The following is a 14,218-nucleotide window of genomic DNA, read 5'->3' on the forward strand; positions in this document are numbered from 1 at the left end:
TTAGGTCAAATATTTAGATTAGGGCATCGTTTCTCAAAGTATGTCCCACTGACCACCTGAAGAAACAAACACTAGGGTACTTGTTAAAAATGCAGATTCCCAGCCCTTTTTTTTTTTTTTTTTGTGCAGCAGCACAATCACGACTCACTGCAGCCTCAACTCCTGGGCTCAAGCGATCCTGCCACCTCAGCCTCTCAAGTAGCTGGGACTACAGGGACATGCCACCACACCTGGTTGACTTTTTCTCTTTTTCTTTTTTTTTGAAACGGAGTCTCACTCTGTCACCCAGGCTGGAGTGCAGTGGCACGATCTCGGATCACTGCAACCTCCGCCTCCTGGGTTCAAGCGATTCTTCTGCCTCAGCCTCCCAACCCAAGTAGCTGGGATTACTGGTGCAGGCCACCATGCCCAGCTAATTTTTGTACTTTTAGTAGAGACGAGGCTTCACCATGTTGGTCAGACTGATCATGAACTCCTGACCTTGTGATCCACCCGCCTTGGTCTCCCAAAGTGCTGGGATTACAGGCATGAGCCACTGGACCCAGCCGACTTTTTCTTTTTTTAAAGCATCCCTAATAATTAATCACCCTGAAGTTTGAGAACAGTCATTTAAGATTTGTCATTATTGTTCCCCTCTTTGCTGCCAGAGTCTCTGTTGAACAAGGCCTTCAATACCTGTCACTCTTAGGACAAGAAAGTCTCGGCCGGGCGCGGTGGCTCAAGCCTGTAATCCCAGCACTTTGGGAGGCCGAGACGGGCGGATCACGAGGTCAGGAGATCGAGACCATCCTGGCTAATACGGTGAAACCCCGTCTCTACTAAAAAAATACAAAAAACTAGCCGGGCGACGAGGCGGGCGCCTGTAGTCCCAGCTACTCGGGAGGCTGAGACAGGAGAATGGCGTGAACCCGGGAGGTGGAGCTTGCAGTGAGCTGAGATCCGGCCACTGCACTCCAGCCTGGGCGACAGAGTGAGACTCCGTCTCAAAAAAAAAAAAAAAAAAAAAAAAAAAAAAGAAAGTCTCTCAAGTCAGACTTGAGTTGAATCAAGGGAGGAAAGAAAGTGCCTTAATAGAAAATAGAACCATGGGTTGGGCACGGTGGCTCACGCCTATAATCCCAGCACTTTGGGAGCGCAAGGCGGGTGGATCACCCGAGGTCAGGAGTTCTAGACCAGCCTGGCCAACATAGTGAGACCCTGTCTCTACTAAATTTGCGGCAGGGCACGGTGGCTTATGCCTGTAAACCCAGCACTTTGGGAGGCTGAGGTGGGTGGATCACCTGAGGTCAGGAATTCAAGACTAGCCTGGCCAATATGGTGAAACCCCGTCTGTATTAAAAATACAAAAAATTAGCGGGGTGTGGTGGCAGGCGCCTATAATCCCAGCTACTCAGGAGGCTGAGGCAGGAGAACTGTTTGAACCCAGGAGGCAGAGGTTTCAGTGAGCTGAGCTCATGTCACTGCACTCCAGCCTGGGTGACAGAGAGAGACTCTGTCAAAAAAAATAAAAATAGGCCGGGCGCAGTGGTTCAAACCTGTAATCCCAGCACTTTGGGAGGCCGAGACGGGCGGATCACGAGGTCAGGAGATCAAGACCATCCTGGCTAACACGGTGAGACCCCGTCTCTACTAAAAAAATACAAAAATCTAGCCGGGTGAGGTGGCAGGCGCCTGTAGTCCCAGCTACTCAGGAGGCTGAGGCGGGAGAATGGCGTAAACCCGGGAGGCGGAGCTTGCAGTGAGCTGAGATCTGGCCACTGCACTCCAGCCTGGGCGACAGAGCCAGATTCCGTCTCAAAAAATAAAAATAAAAATAAAAATAAAAATAAAAAATTGCTGGGCGTGGTGGTATGTGCCTGTAGTCCCAGCTACTTGGGAGACTGAGACAGGAGAATCACTTGGACCCAGGAGACAGAGGTTGCAGTGAGCCGAGATTGTGCCACTGTACTCCAGCCTGGGCAACAAAGCAAGACTCCATCTCAAAAAAAAGAAAAGAAAAGAGGCCAGGCATGGTGGCTCATGACTGTAATCCCAGCACTTTGGGAGGCTGAAACAGGCGGATCATCTGAGGTCAGGAGTTCAAGACCAGGCTGGCCAACATGGCAAAAACCCGTGTCTACTAAAAGTACACAAATCAGCCTGGCATGGTGGTGGGCACCTATAATCCCAGCTACTTAGGAGGCTGAGGCAGGAGAATTGCTTGAACCCAAGAAGCAGAGGCTGCCGTGAGCTAACAGCACTACTGCACTCCAGCCTGGGAGACAGAGAGAGACCCCGTCTCAAAAGAAAGAAAGAAAGGAAAGGAAAGGGGAAGGGAAGGGGAAGGAAAGGGGAAGGAAAGGAAAGGAAAGGAAAGGAAAGGAAAGGAAAGGAAAGGAAAGGAAAAGAAAGGAAAGGAAAAGAAAAGAAAAGAAAAGAAAAGAGAACCATGAAGAACCCCCTGTCCTGGGGCTATCTCACCATGAATCCAAATTCTGTAGATAACAAGATCAGTGGTCAGTCTTTAGGACAGAGGATAGAGGAATTATTGGGATATTATTTCCTACTGGCCACGAATAGTTGTACTTTAATCTGGCTTCTGGCAATTGCCATGCTTATTCTTATCCTTATACCTTTGTTTATGGCGGCAGACTTATCCAACTTTTCTCCTGTTTTTCTGAATCTTTCTAGTCCTTAGAAGTCCCATTTTCTCCAAGATTTATCTTACTTCTCCAGCTTTCACTGATCTCTCTCTCCTCTGAATTCTTGTGGCAATATGGTCATACCACACAGTTCAGAATTTTTTTTTTTTTTTTTTTTTTTTGAGACGGAGTCTCGCTCTGTCGCGCAGGCTGGAGTGCAGTGGCGCAATATTGGCTCACTGCAAGCTCCCCCTCCCGGGTTCATGCCATTCTCCTGCCTCAGCCTCCTGAGTAGCTGGGACTACAGGTGCCCACCACCATGCCCAGCTAATTTTTTGTATTTTTAGTAGAGATGAGGTTTCACCGTGTTAGCCAGGATGGTCTCAATCTCCTGACCTCGTGATCTGCCCACCTCCGCCTCCCAAAGTGCTGGGATTACAGGTGTGAGCCACCGTGCCCAGCCAGAATTTTTTTTTTTTTTTTTTTTTTTTGAGACAGAGTCTCGCTCTGTCTTCCAGGCTGGAATGGAGTTCAGTGGCACGTTGTCTGCTGACTGCAACCTCCACCTCTTGGGTTCAAGAGATTCTCCTGCCTCAGCCTCCCGGGTAGCTGGAATCACAGGTGTGTACCACCATGCCCAGCCAATTTTTGTATTTCTGGTAGAGACAGAGTCTCACTATGTTGGCCAGGCTGGTCTCAAATGCCTGACCTCAAATGATCCTCCCACCTTTGCCTCCCAAAATGCTGGCATTACAGATGGGAGCCACTGTGCCTGGCCCACAGTTCAGAATTTAATTAGGATATAATTTTTTTGTCTGCATACTGGTTTTGGCTCTCCCGTTAAATCCTGAAGGCAGAGACCATCTCGTATAGTTTGCTACCCCCTTTTATAGCTCTTTGAGTAGGACTAGGTATTTCTATTAGTAAGCACTTCATTGACTGAAATAAAGATTAGCTCTGTACCTGAGAGGCCACTCTGCTCCTGGTGCCTGCTTATCCGTCTTCACGTTGTCTCTGAGAGGCAAAGCCTCCAGTGGGATATTTAGCTGCTTTACAGATGGACAGAATTCATCAAGAAAGTCAGTGCCTTGCCCACAATTGTGGCTCCAGTTGTGATATAAAGGAAAAATAAGACCCAAAGTCCTTGTCTGAATACTATGTCTCTTTCCTCTTGTTAATCACTCCAGTTTATCCAGAATTAAGAGCCTGAAGGAACTTCATAACATAAGGTCAGAAAATGTCCTCAGGGAGGCCACTTTATAAGTCTGGTCCTAATGATGAAAGGTAGAATTGCACAATGAAGGACAGCGTGAATGGTAGAGACTCCCCACAATGTTTTCACATGGACACAGGGTTTTCACGTGGCACTTCTGCTCTCACTCCTTCCTTATCCAATAGCAAACACTTCCAGTCTCTATACTTCAGCCAGTTACCAAATCTTAGCTTCTTCCTCCATGATGCCTGCAATATATATGTTTTTATAAATCCCTTTCTAAGTCCTACACACCACAACTAAAATGCCTGGAGAAATTTTAAAGGGCTCTTTAAAGACAGCTGAGGCAGGAGAATGGCGTAAACCTGGGAGGCGGAGCTTGCAGTGAGCTGAGATCCGGCCACTGCACTCCAGCCTGGGCGACAGAGCGAGACTCCGTCTCAAAAAAAAAGACAGCAAAATGGACAAGATGACTTGTTTGGGTCTTGCCCAATCATAGGATTCTGACATTTTATGTTGATCAGCTTTATAGCCTAGCCATCCCCGACTTCACTTTCCTCTAAAGCCATGAAGATGCTCCTGGCAAGTTTATTTCCTGCCCCTGTCCCTACCTTCTCTTTAGACTTCCCTAGTGTCTCCATTATTCCTATATCAGGTTCAGGTTTTTCCTGCTACATATTTACTTCATTGTCTTCTACCTTCACTCTCTATTGTTTTTATTATATATGAAACACAATACATAATAAAATATAACATTAATACTTTTGTAGAGCCTTTATCGTCAAGAAAACTTGAGCCATCATTCAATTTCTTTTTATCCTTTTAATACCTTCTGTATTAAAATTTTCCTGTATGTCATATCTTAGGGCAGAAGATTTCACAATGTCACATCTTTTTTTTTTGTTATTATACTTTAAGTTCTAGGGTACATGTGCACCACGTGCAGGTTTGTTACATATGTATACATGTGCCGTGTTGGTGTGCTGCACCCATTAACTCGTCATTTACATTAGGTATATCTCCTAATGCTATCCCTCCTCTCTTCCCCTACCCCATGACAGACCCAGGTGTGTTCCCCTTCCTGTGTCTTTCTCATTGTTCAGTTCCCACCTATGAGTGAGAACATGTGGTGTTTGGTTTACTGTCCTTGCGATAGTTTGCTCAGAATGATGGTTTCCAGGTTCATCCATGTTCCTACAAAGAACATGAACTCATCCTTTTTATGATTCATAGTATTCCATGGTGTATATGTGCCACATTTTCTTAATCCAGTCTATCACTGATGGACATTTGGGTTGGTTCCAAGTCTTTGCTATTGTGAAGAGTGCCGCAATAAACATACGAATGTCACGTCTTTTTAAAAATCTCACCTCTGGGCTGGACGTGGTGGCTCATGCCTGTAATCCCAGCACTTTGGGAGGCCGAGGCAGTAGGATTACCTGAGGTCAGGAGTTTGAGACCAGCATGGCCAACATAGAGAAACCCTGCATCTACTAAAAATACAAAAATTACCTGGATGTGGTGACAGGCGCCTGTAATCCCAGCTACTTGGGAGGCTGAGGCAGGAGAATTCATTGAATCCGGGAGGCAGAGGTTGCAGTGAGCCAAGATTGTGCAACTGCCCTCCAGCCTGGGTGACAGCAAGACTCCGCCTCAGAAAAAAAAAAAAAAAAAAAAAAAAATTCTCACCTCTGGTTAACTCCTAGACCTGCAGGTAGAAAGTTATTTTCCACCACACATCTTGTTTATCAGTGGACCTATTGTGCTGATGTGCCCAATTTTCTGAATGGAAAAAGAAAAAGGTAGAAAGACTAAAGACAACAAAAAAATCCATGACAAGGAAATGTAGCTTCAATCAATGAACAAGATGGTCATAATCAGTTGAATAACATAGTTTTGGGGGTGAATAGAGGCAAGCAAAACTGAGAAGAACTGATTCTTGGTATTGGCAGTGTCAGTCTCAAGGGCGGCAGCAACTCGACCTTCTCTGTGCTCTGTATTGTAAACAGCTTGAGCTCTTTCATCAGACAGACCATGCTTTAAATCCTGACTCTGTCACTAATTAGCTCTGTGACCTTGAGGAAGTGACCCCTTTCTGAGCCTCAGTTTCCTTATCTATATTATATATGTCTATCTTATATTCAGGATATAAAGCCTACCTTCTAAGGTGGTGTTTTGGATGAAATGATGTGACCAAAATGTGAAGCTTCTGGCACACAGCTTGGAAGATAGTAGGCACACAGAAAATATTACTGTCCCCTTTCTCTCCATGTTCCTGTTCTTTCATTTCCTATTAGTGCTCAATACAGAACAGAGTGCATATGGATCCTTACTTGATTCAGAAATTGTGATTGCCACGTGCGGTGGCTCATGCCTGTAATCCCAACACTATGAGTGGCCGAGGTGGGTGGATCACCTGAGGACAGGAGTTCAAGGTGAGCCTGGCCAACATGTGAAACCCCATGTCTACTAAAAATGCAAAATTAGCCGGGTGTAGTGGCGCACAACTATAGTCCCAGTTACTTGGGAGGCTGAGAAAGGAGAATCGCTTGAACCCGGGAGGCAGAGGTTGCAGTGAACCGAGATTGCGCCACTGCCCTCCAGCCTAGGCAAGACAGAGGGAGACTCCGTCTCAAAAAAAAAAAAAAAGGAAATTGTGTCGTTACTAAATTCACTGCCCCCTGCACTCACCCTGAGCAACAGAGTGGAGACTCTGTCTTAGCTACGAGGGAGGCTGAGGAAGGAGAATTACTTGAACCGGGGGGGTGGAGGTTACAGTGAGCTGTGTTCGTACCACTGCACTCCACCTGGACGACAGAGCAAGACTCCATCTCAAAAAAAAAAAAAAATTCAGTGGCTGGGCACGGTGGTTCACACCTGTAATCCCAGCACTTTGGGAGGCCGAGGTGGGTGAATCATCTGAGGTCAGGAGTTCGAGACCAGCCTGGTCAACAATGTGAAACCCTATCTCTACAAAAAATACAAAAATTAGCTGGGCGTGGTGGTGGGAACCTGTAATCCCACCTACTCGGGAAGTTGAGGCAGGAGAATCACTTGATCCCAGGTGGTGGTGGTTGCAGTGAGCCAGAATTGCACCATTGCACTCTAGCCTGGGTGACAAGAGCAAGACTTCATCTAAAATAATAATAATAATAAAATAAAAATTCTGTTCACCAACCCATCCACCCCATTATTTCCAGGTTAATGGAGCATGTGATCAGGGACCTTGGGATATTATGAATCCTTACCCTTACTTGGAGGGAGCAAATGACTGTGGCCTGAGCTTCTGAGAACCAACCAAAGGCACGTGTAAGTATGCCTGGCCCTGCCCAGGCTTATTATTGCATCATGCAGGAAAGATTATTTGGCCCCTTTGGCAAGGATGTGTAACAGTAGGAACTTACGTATATTACAAGTAGTAGTGTAATGAGGACAATCCCTTAGAAAACAGTTTGGCATTAATTGGTAAAGTTGTACATACTCTGCATACCCTATAACCAGAACTTCTGGATTTATACCCTGGAGAAACTTTCAAAACTGCCCCAGAAACACTTCATCATGGCTACAAACTGGAAACAACACAAATGTCTCTCAACAGTAGAATGAATAAATAAATTGTGATACATGCATACAATGAAATATTATAAAGCAATGAGAATGAACAGATGATTGCTACGTGAAGTAATATGGATGAACTTTACCAACATAATGTTGAGCAAAAAATGTATGTTTCCTGCTACAAAAACAGGCAAAACAGGCCAGGTACCCGTGGGCTCATGCCTATAATTCTAGCACTTTGAGAGGCTAAAGCAGGAGGATCACTTGAGGCCAGGAGTTCACGACCAGCTTGGGCAACATAGGGAGACCCTGTCTCACAAAAATTATAAACAATTTAGCTGGGCATGGTGATACATGCCTGTAGTCCCAGCTACTTGGGAGGCTGAGGTGGGAGAATTGCTTGAGCCCAGGAGTTGGAGGCTTCAGTGAGTCTTGATCACACAATTCCACTCCAGCCTGGGTGACATAGCAAGACCCTGTCAAAATAAAACAAACAAACAAAAAATGGGCAAAACAAGCCAGGTGCATGCCCCTGTAGTCTCAGCTATTCAGGAAGTTGAGGTGGGAGGATCACTTGAGCCTAGGAGTTCAAATCCGGCCTGGGCAACACACACAGAGAGAGAGAGAGACCCCATTTCTAGAAAAAACAAACAAAAAAAAGGCAAAACTCATTTGTGATGGCAAGAATCTGGATAATACGTTTTGTTTTTGTTTTTGTTTTTGTTTTTGTTTTTTGGGATGGAGTCTTGCTCTATAACTGTAGGCTGGAGGGCAGTGGCATGATCTCGGCTCACTACAACTTCCGCCTCCCAGGTTCAAGCAATTGTCCTGCCTCAGCCTCCCAAGTAGCTGGGATTACAGGTGCACACCACCACACCCAGTTAATTTTTGTATTTTTAGTAGAGACGAGGTTTCACCATGTTGGCCAGGCTAGTCTCCAACTCCCGACCTCAGGTGATCTGTCTGCCTTGGCCTCTCAAAGTGCTGGGATTACAGGCATGAGCCACCATGCCCAGCCCCCCCCTTTTTTTTTTTTGAGACAGAGTCTCGCTCTGTCACCAAGGCTGGAGTGCAGTGACCCAATCTCGACTCCTGAGTAGCTGGGACTACAGGCATGAGCCACCATGCCCATCTAATTTGTGTATATTTAGTGGAAACAGGGTTTCACCATGTTGGCCAGGCTGATCTTGAACTCCCGACCTCAAGTGATCCACCCACCTCAGCTTCCCAAAGTGCTGGGATTAGAGGTGTAAGCCACAGTGTCTGGCGGATAATATTTACTTCTGATGGTGAGTAGTGACTGGGAGAACACATAAAAGAAATTTCCAGGCCAGACGCGGTGGCTCACGCCTGTAATCCCAGCACTTTAGGAGGCTGAGGCGGGCGGATCACTTGAGGTCAGAAGTTCAAGACCAGCCTGGTCAACATGCTGAAACCCTGTCCCTATTAAAAATACAAACATTGGCCAGGTGTGGTGGCTCACGTCTATAATCCTAGCACTTTGGGAGGCCGAGGCATGCGGATTGCCTGAGCTCAGTAGCTAAAGACCAGCCTGGGCAACACGGTGAAACCCTGTCTCTACTAAAAACTCCCCCCCAAAAAATTAGCTGGACATGGTGGTGTGTGCCTGTAGTCTCAACTACTTCGGAGGCTGAGGCAGGAGAATTGCTTGAACCCAGGAGGTGGAGGTTGCAGTGAGCCGAGACTGTGCCACTGCACTCCAGCTTGGGCAACACAGCAAGACTCTATCTCAAAAAAAAAAAACAAAACAAAAAAACATAGAGTTTGATTCCATTTATATAATATTCAAAAGTAAACAAAATATTTTTAGTGATACATATATAGATAGTTCAGTTTGTTTGTTTGTTTGTTTTTGAGACGGAGTTTCGCTCTTATTGCCCAGGCTGGAGTGCAATGTTGAGATCTTGGCTCACCTCAACCTCCACCTCCCGCATTCAAGTGATTCTCCTGCGTCAGCCTCCCGAGTAGCTGGGATTACAGGCATCTGCTACCACACCAGGCTAATTTTGTATTTTCAGTAGAAACAGTGTTTCTCCATGTTGGTCAGGCTGGTCTTGAACTCCTGACCTCAGGTGATTCACCTGACTCAGCCTCCCAGAGTGCTGGGATTACAGGCATGAGTCACCGCACCCAGCCAAGAGTTCCATGATTTTACAAAACATGGAAAAATAAAGATTGGGAGGAGGAACGAGACCAGAGGATCAGAGGCACAGACATGTAAAGAGCATCCATGATGCTGGCAATGTTCAATTTCTTAATTTGGGTGATGGTAACATATGTTCACCTTTTCAGTATTATTATTATTGAAAATATACTTATGTTCTATATACTCTCCTGTATATATGGTATATTCCACAATTTAAAAACCGCCGCAGCTGGGCCGGGTAGCTTACACCTGTAATCCCAGCACTTTGGGAGGCTGAGGCGGGCGGATCACTTGAGGTCAGGAGTTTGAGACCAGCCTGGCCAACATGGTGAAATCCCGTCTCTACTAAAAATACAAAAGTTAGCCAGGCGTGGTGGCGGGTGCTTTTAATCAGCTACTCGGGAGGCTGAGGCAAGAGAATGGTTTGGACCTGGGAGGCAGTGGTTGCAGTGAGCCGAAATCACACCACCATACTCCAGCCTGGGCAACAGAGCAAGACTCTGTCTCAAAAAAAAAAAAAAGAAAGAAAGAAAGAATTAAAATGGTCACGCTGGTGGCTCCTCCCTATAATCCCAGCACTTTGAGAGGCTGGGGTGGGAGGACTGCTTGAGCCCAGGAGTTCAAGACCAGCTTTGGCAACATAGTGAGACCCTGCCTCCATTATTAAATTTTTTTTAAATTTAAAACCAAACCAAAACAAATGAACAAAATGGCATGCAGCGTTTAAAAAGAGTAGCATAGGCCAGGCGTGGTGGCTCATGCCTGTAACCCCAGCACTTTGGGAGGCCAAGGCAGGCAGATCACAAGGTCAGGAGATCAAGACCATCCTGGCTAACACAGTGAAACCCCATCTCTACTAAAAATACAAAAAATTGGCCAGGAGTGGTGGTGGGCGCCTGTAGTCCCAGCTACTCGGGAGGCTGAGGCAGGAGAATGGCGTTAACCCAGGAGGCGGAGCTTGTAGTGAGCCGAGGCATTCCAGCCTGGATGACAGAGCGAGACTCCGTCTCAAAAAAAAAAAAAAAAAAGAGTAGCATAGTATGCAGGCACAATAATTTTAAAGCTAGAAGAGGCCTTGGAGGCCATTTTGTCCAACCACCTTATTACAGAAATCAAAATAGAGGCCAAGAGAAGACAAGTGACTTGTTCAAATTGATTTAGTCCATTAAAGAGCCTAGGGTAGGCCTCCTGGCTTCCTGTCAAGTGCTCCTTCTACAGACCCATCCTGATTCATCCATTTGGTCCTAGTTCCTATTCTCCCCCAACATCATATCTCTAAACTGCTTATGTCGGCCGGGCACGGTGGCTCACGCCTGTAATCCCAGCACTTTGGGAGGCTCAGGTGGGCGGATCACGAGGTCAGATGGAGACCATCCTGGCTAACATGGTGAAACCCTGTCTCTACTAAAAATACAAAAAATGAGCCAAGCGTGGTGGCAGGCGCCTACAGTCCCAGCTACTCGGGAGGCTGAGGCAGGAGAATGGCATGAACCTGGGAAGCGGAGCTTGCAGTGAGCCAAGGTTGCACCACTGCACTCCAGCCTGGGCGACAGAGTGCGGCTCTGTCTCAAAAAACAAAAATAAAAACAAAATAAACTACACATGTCATAAAACTCATAACTTTTTTCCTGGCAAATCTGATGTGTTTTTTTTGTTTGTTTTGTTTTGTTTTGTGGGAAAAGGAGATCAGAAGAGATATACTCTGCTCCACTGATATTCCAAATGCTTAGAAAGTCAGTCAAAATATCTAGCAGTAGAGAAATAGTCTATTAGGAATAATAGAAACATGGATCTACTTGTCTACTCTTGGATTTTTTTGTGGGGAGGTGGGGGATGGAGTCTCACGCTGTCACCCAGGCTGGAGTGCAATGACACGATCTCGGCTCACTGCAACCTCCGCCTCCCGGGTTCAAGAGATTCTCCTGCCTCAGCTTCCCAAGTAGCTGGGACTATAGGCATGTGCCACCATGCCGGATAATTTTTGTATTTTTAGTAGAGATGGGGTTTCACCATGTTGGCTGGTCTTGAACTCCTGACCTCGTGATCCACCCGACTCAGCCTCCCAAAGTGCTGGGATTATGGGCGTGAGCCACAGTGCCCATAATCTTCCACCTCTCTGTCCCCAACAGTATGGTCTACTCCAATATACATGCTGACCTTTTTTTTTTTTTTTTAGATGGAGTCTTGCTCTGTCACTCAGGATGGAGTGCAGTGGCATGCTGTTGGCTCAGCACAACCTCTGCTTCCCGAGTTCAAACAATTATCCTGCCTCAGCCTCCCAAGTAGCTGGGATTAGAGACGTGCGATACCACTCCTGGCTAATTTTGTATTTTTTTTTTTTTTTTTTGAGACGGAGTCTCGCTTTGTCGCCAGGGCTGGAGTACAGAGTGCAGTGGCCCCGGATCTCAGCTCACTGCAAGCTCCGCCTCCCGGGTTTACGCCGTTCTCCTGCCTCAGCCTCCCGAGTAGCTGGGACTACAGGCACCCGCCACCTTGTCCGGCTAGTTTTTTTTAGAGTTTTTAGTAGAGACGGGGTTTCACCGTGTTAGCCAGGATGGTCTCGATCTCCTGACCTCGTGATCCGCCCGTCTGGGCCTCCCAAAGTGCTAGGATTACAGGCTTAAGCCACTGCGCCCGGCTAATTTTGTATTTTTAGTAGAAACAAGGTTTCACCATGTTAGTCAAGCTGGTCTCAAACTCCTGACCTCAAGTGATCCAACCGCCTTGGCCTCCCAACATGCTGGGATTACAGGTGTGAACTACCACACCTGGCCCAGGCTGACTTTACAGTCTTTAAATTACAAAAGAAAAAGGTAGGGTCTGAGAGGTGATCAAAGAAAACTCTTAGACTTCATCTTTGGCCAAGCACAAGGTCTCTTTTGGGAAAAGTGATCTCTTTTGCCACCTTGTGACACTGAATGAGAAGAGCAAGCCCTCAGATCAGTTCCTACTCCTGCTCCAAGGTGGCAGCATTGTACCGTGGCATCTAGGAAGTAACGTACAGAGTTTCAAACAGAGCAACAGGAGGGAAGGTGATAATACCTCACAGGAGCAGAGAATCAGGTCATCATGTTAAGGAAATAGTAAGCAAAAATCACAAAACCCAAGGAAGGCAAAGAAGCCCCTCTGCCCTAACCACCTCCTCTGCTAAGAGAAGCAGGCAGTTGGGAGCAAGAGGGTAGGGAGGACGAATAAAGACTTGCTCGGACCAATAAAGACGTGAGGCATTTATGTTCCCTCTAGTCAGTGGTCTCATTTCTCTGCTTTCTTTCTCACAGCAAAACTGTTTGAAAAAGTTATCTAGGCCGGGTGCAGTGGCTCACACCTGTAATCCCAGCACTTTGGGAGGCCAAGGTGGGCAGATTGCTGGAGCTCAGGAGTTTGAGACCAGTCTGGGCAACACAGTGAGACCCTGTCTACAAAAAATAACCCTGTCTCCAAAACAAAACAAGACCAAAGAAGCTCTAGAGTTTGATAAAGACAGAGTAGATCTTCATTCTCTCTTTTTTTTTTTTTTTTTTGAGATGTATTTTCACTCTTGTTGCCCAGACTGGAGTGCAATGGTGCAATCTCAGCTCATCACAACCTCCACCTCCCAGGTTCAAGCGATCCTCCTACCTCAGTCTCCCAAGTAGCTGGGATCACAAACATGCGCCACCATGCCCAGCTAATTTTTGTATTTTTAGTAGAGATGGGGTTTCTCCATGTTGGTCAGGCTGATCTCGAACTCCCAACCTCAGGTGATCCACCCGCCTCAGCCTCCCAAAGCTCTGGGATTACAGGCGTGAGCCACCGCACCCGGCCCTTCATTCTCTTTTATGCTCCATCTATCTATGCCATCACAAAGTCTACAGATTATTACTGTAGATACTAAATAATACAAATTTGGAAAAATCTTCAACAACAGTTATCTGTTTAGGAAAATTTTCCCAAGCCAAAGACAGTACCACTCACCTACTGTATTTAGCTCTTCCTCACAACGTCTCAGCCCAGTGGTCATCGGAATGTTGTCCACCAATACTAACTTCACTATTCAGGAATGTGAAGATGTGCAAAACTCAATAGGTATGTCTGTGCTAATGTGAGTTTATGTATATAACTGTGGATGAATTCCAGAGATCATATGGTTCAGGGCCGGCCGGGGTGGCTCACAGCTGTAATCCCAGCACTTTGGGAGGCCAATGGGGGCAGATCACTTGAGGTCAGGAGTTCGAGACCAGTCTGGTCAACATGGTGAAACCTGTCTCTACTAAAAATATAAAAATTAGCCCGTATGGTGGCACACACGTGTAATCCCAGCTATTCAGGAGACTGAGGCAGGAGAATCACTCGAACCCAGGATACGAAGGTTGCAGTGAGCCAAGATCGTGCCATTACACTCCAGCCTGGGCAACAGAACGAGACTCCACTTAAAAAAAAAAAAACACGGCCAGGTGTAGTGGCTCATGCCTGTAATCCCAGCACTTTGGGAGGCTGAGGCAGGTGGATCAGGAGGTCAGGAGATTAAGATCATCCTGTCTAACATGGTGATATCCTGTCTCTACTAAAAATACAAAAAAATTAGCCAGGCATGGTGGTAGGTGCCTATAGTCCCAGCTAGTCGGGAGGCTGACGCAGGAGAATGGCGTGAACCTGGGAGACAGAGCTTGCAGTGAGCCA

General features: G+C 46.5%; 1 protein-coding gene across 1 annotated transcript in view; it reads right to left on the minus strand.

Annotated features, from left to right (window-relative positions):
* ACACA (acetyl-CoA carboxylase alpha) overlaps positions 1–14,218 on the minus strand; it is a 338,866-nt gene that overhangs the window by 283,941 nt on the left and 40,707 nt on the right. The window contains exons 2-4 of the mRNA XM_033183814.1: positions 7,751–7,868; positions 5,347–5,464; positions 3,585–3,892 (exon numbers count right to left, since the gene is read on the minus strand). The gene's annotated coding sequence lies outside the window, so the exon portion shown is untranslated. The remainder of the gene's footprint in view (positions 1–3,584; positions 3,893–5,346; positions 5,465–7,750; positions 7,869–14,218) is intronic.

Source organism: Trachypithecus francoisi, unplaced genomic scaffold (genome assembly GCF_009764315.1).
Source record: "Trachypithecus francoisi isolate TF-2019V2 unplaced genomic scaffold, Tfra_2.0 Lachesis_group20, whole genome shotgun sequence".
In the NCBI taxonomy this organism is placed as follows: Eukaryota; Metazoa; Chordata; class Mammalia; order Primates; family Cercopithecidae; genus Trachypithecus; species Trachypithecus francoisi.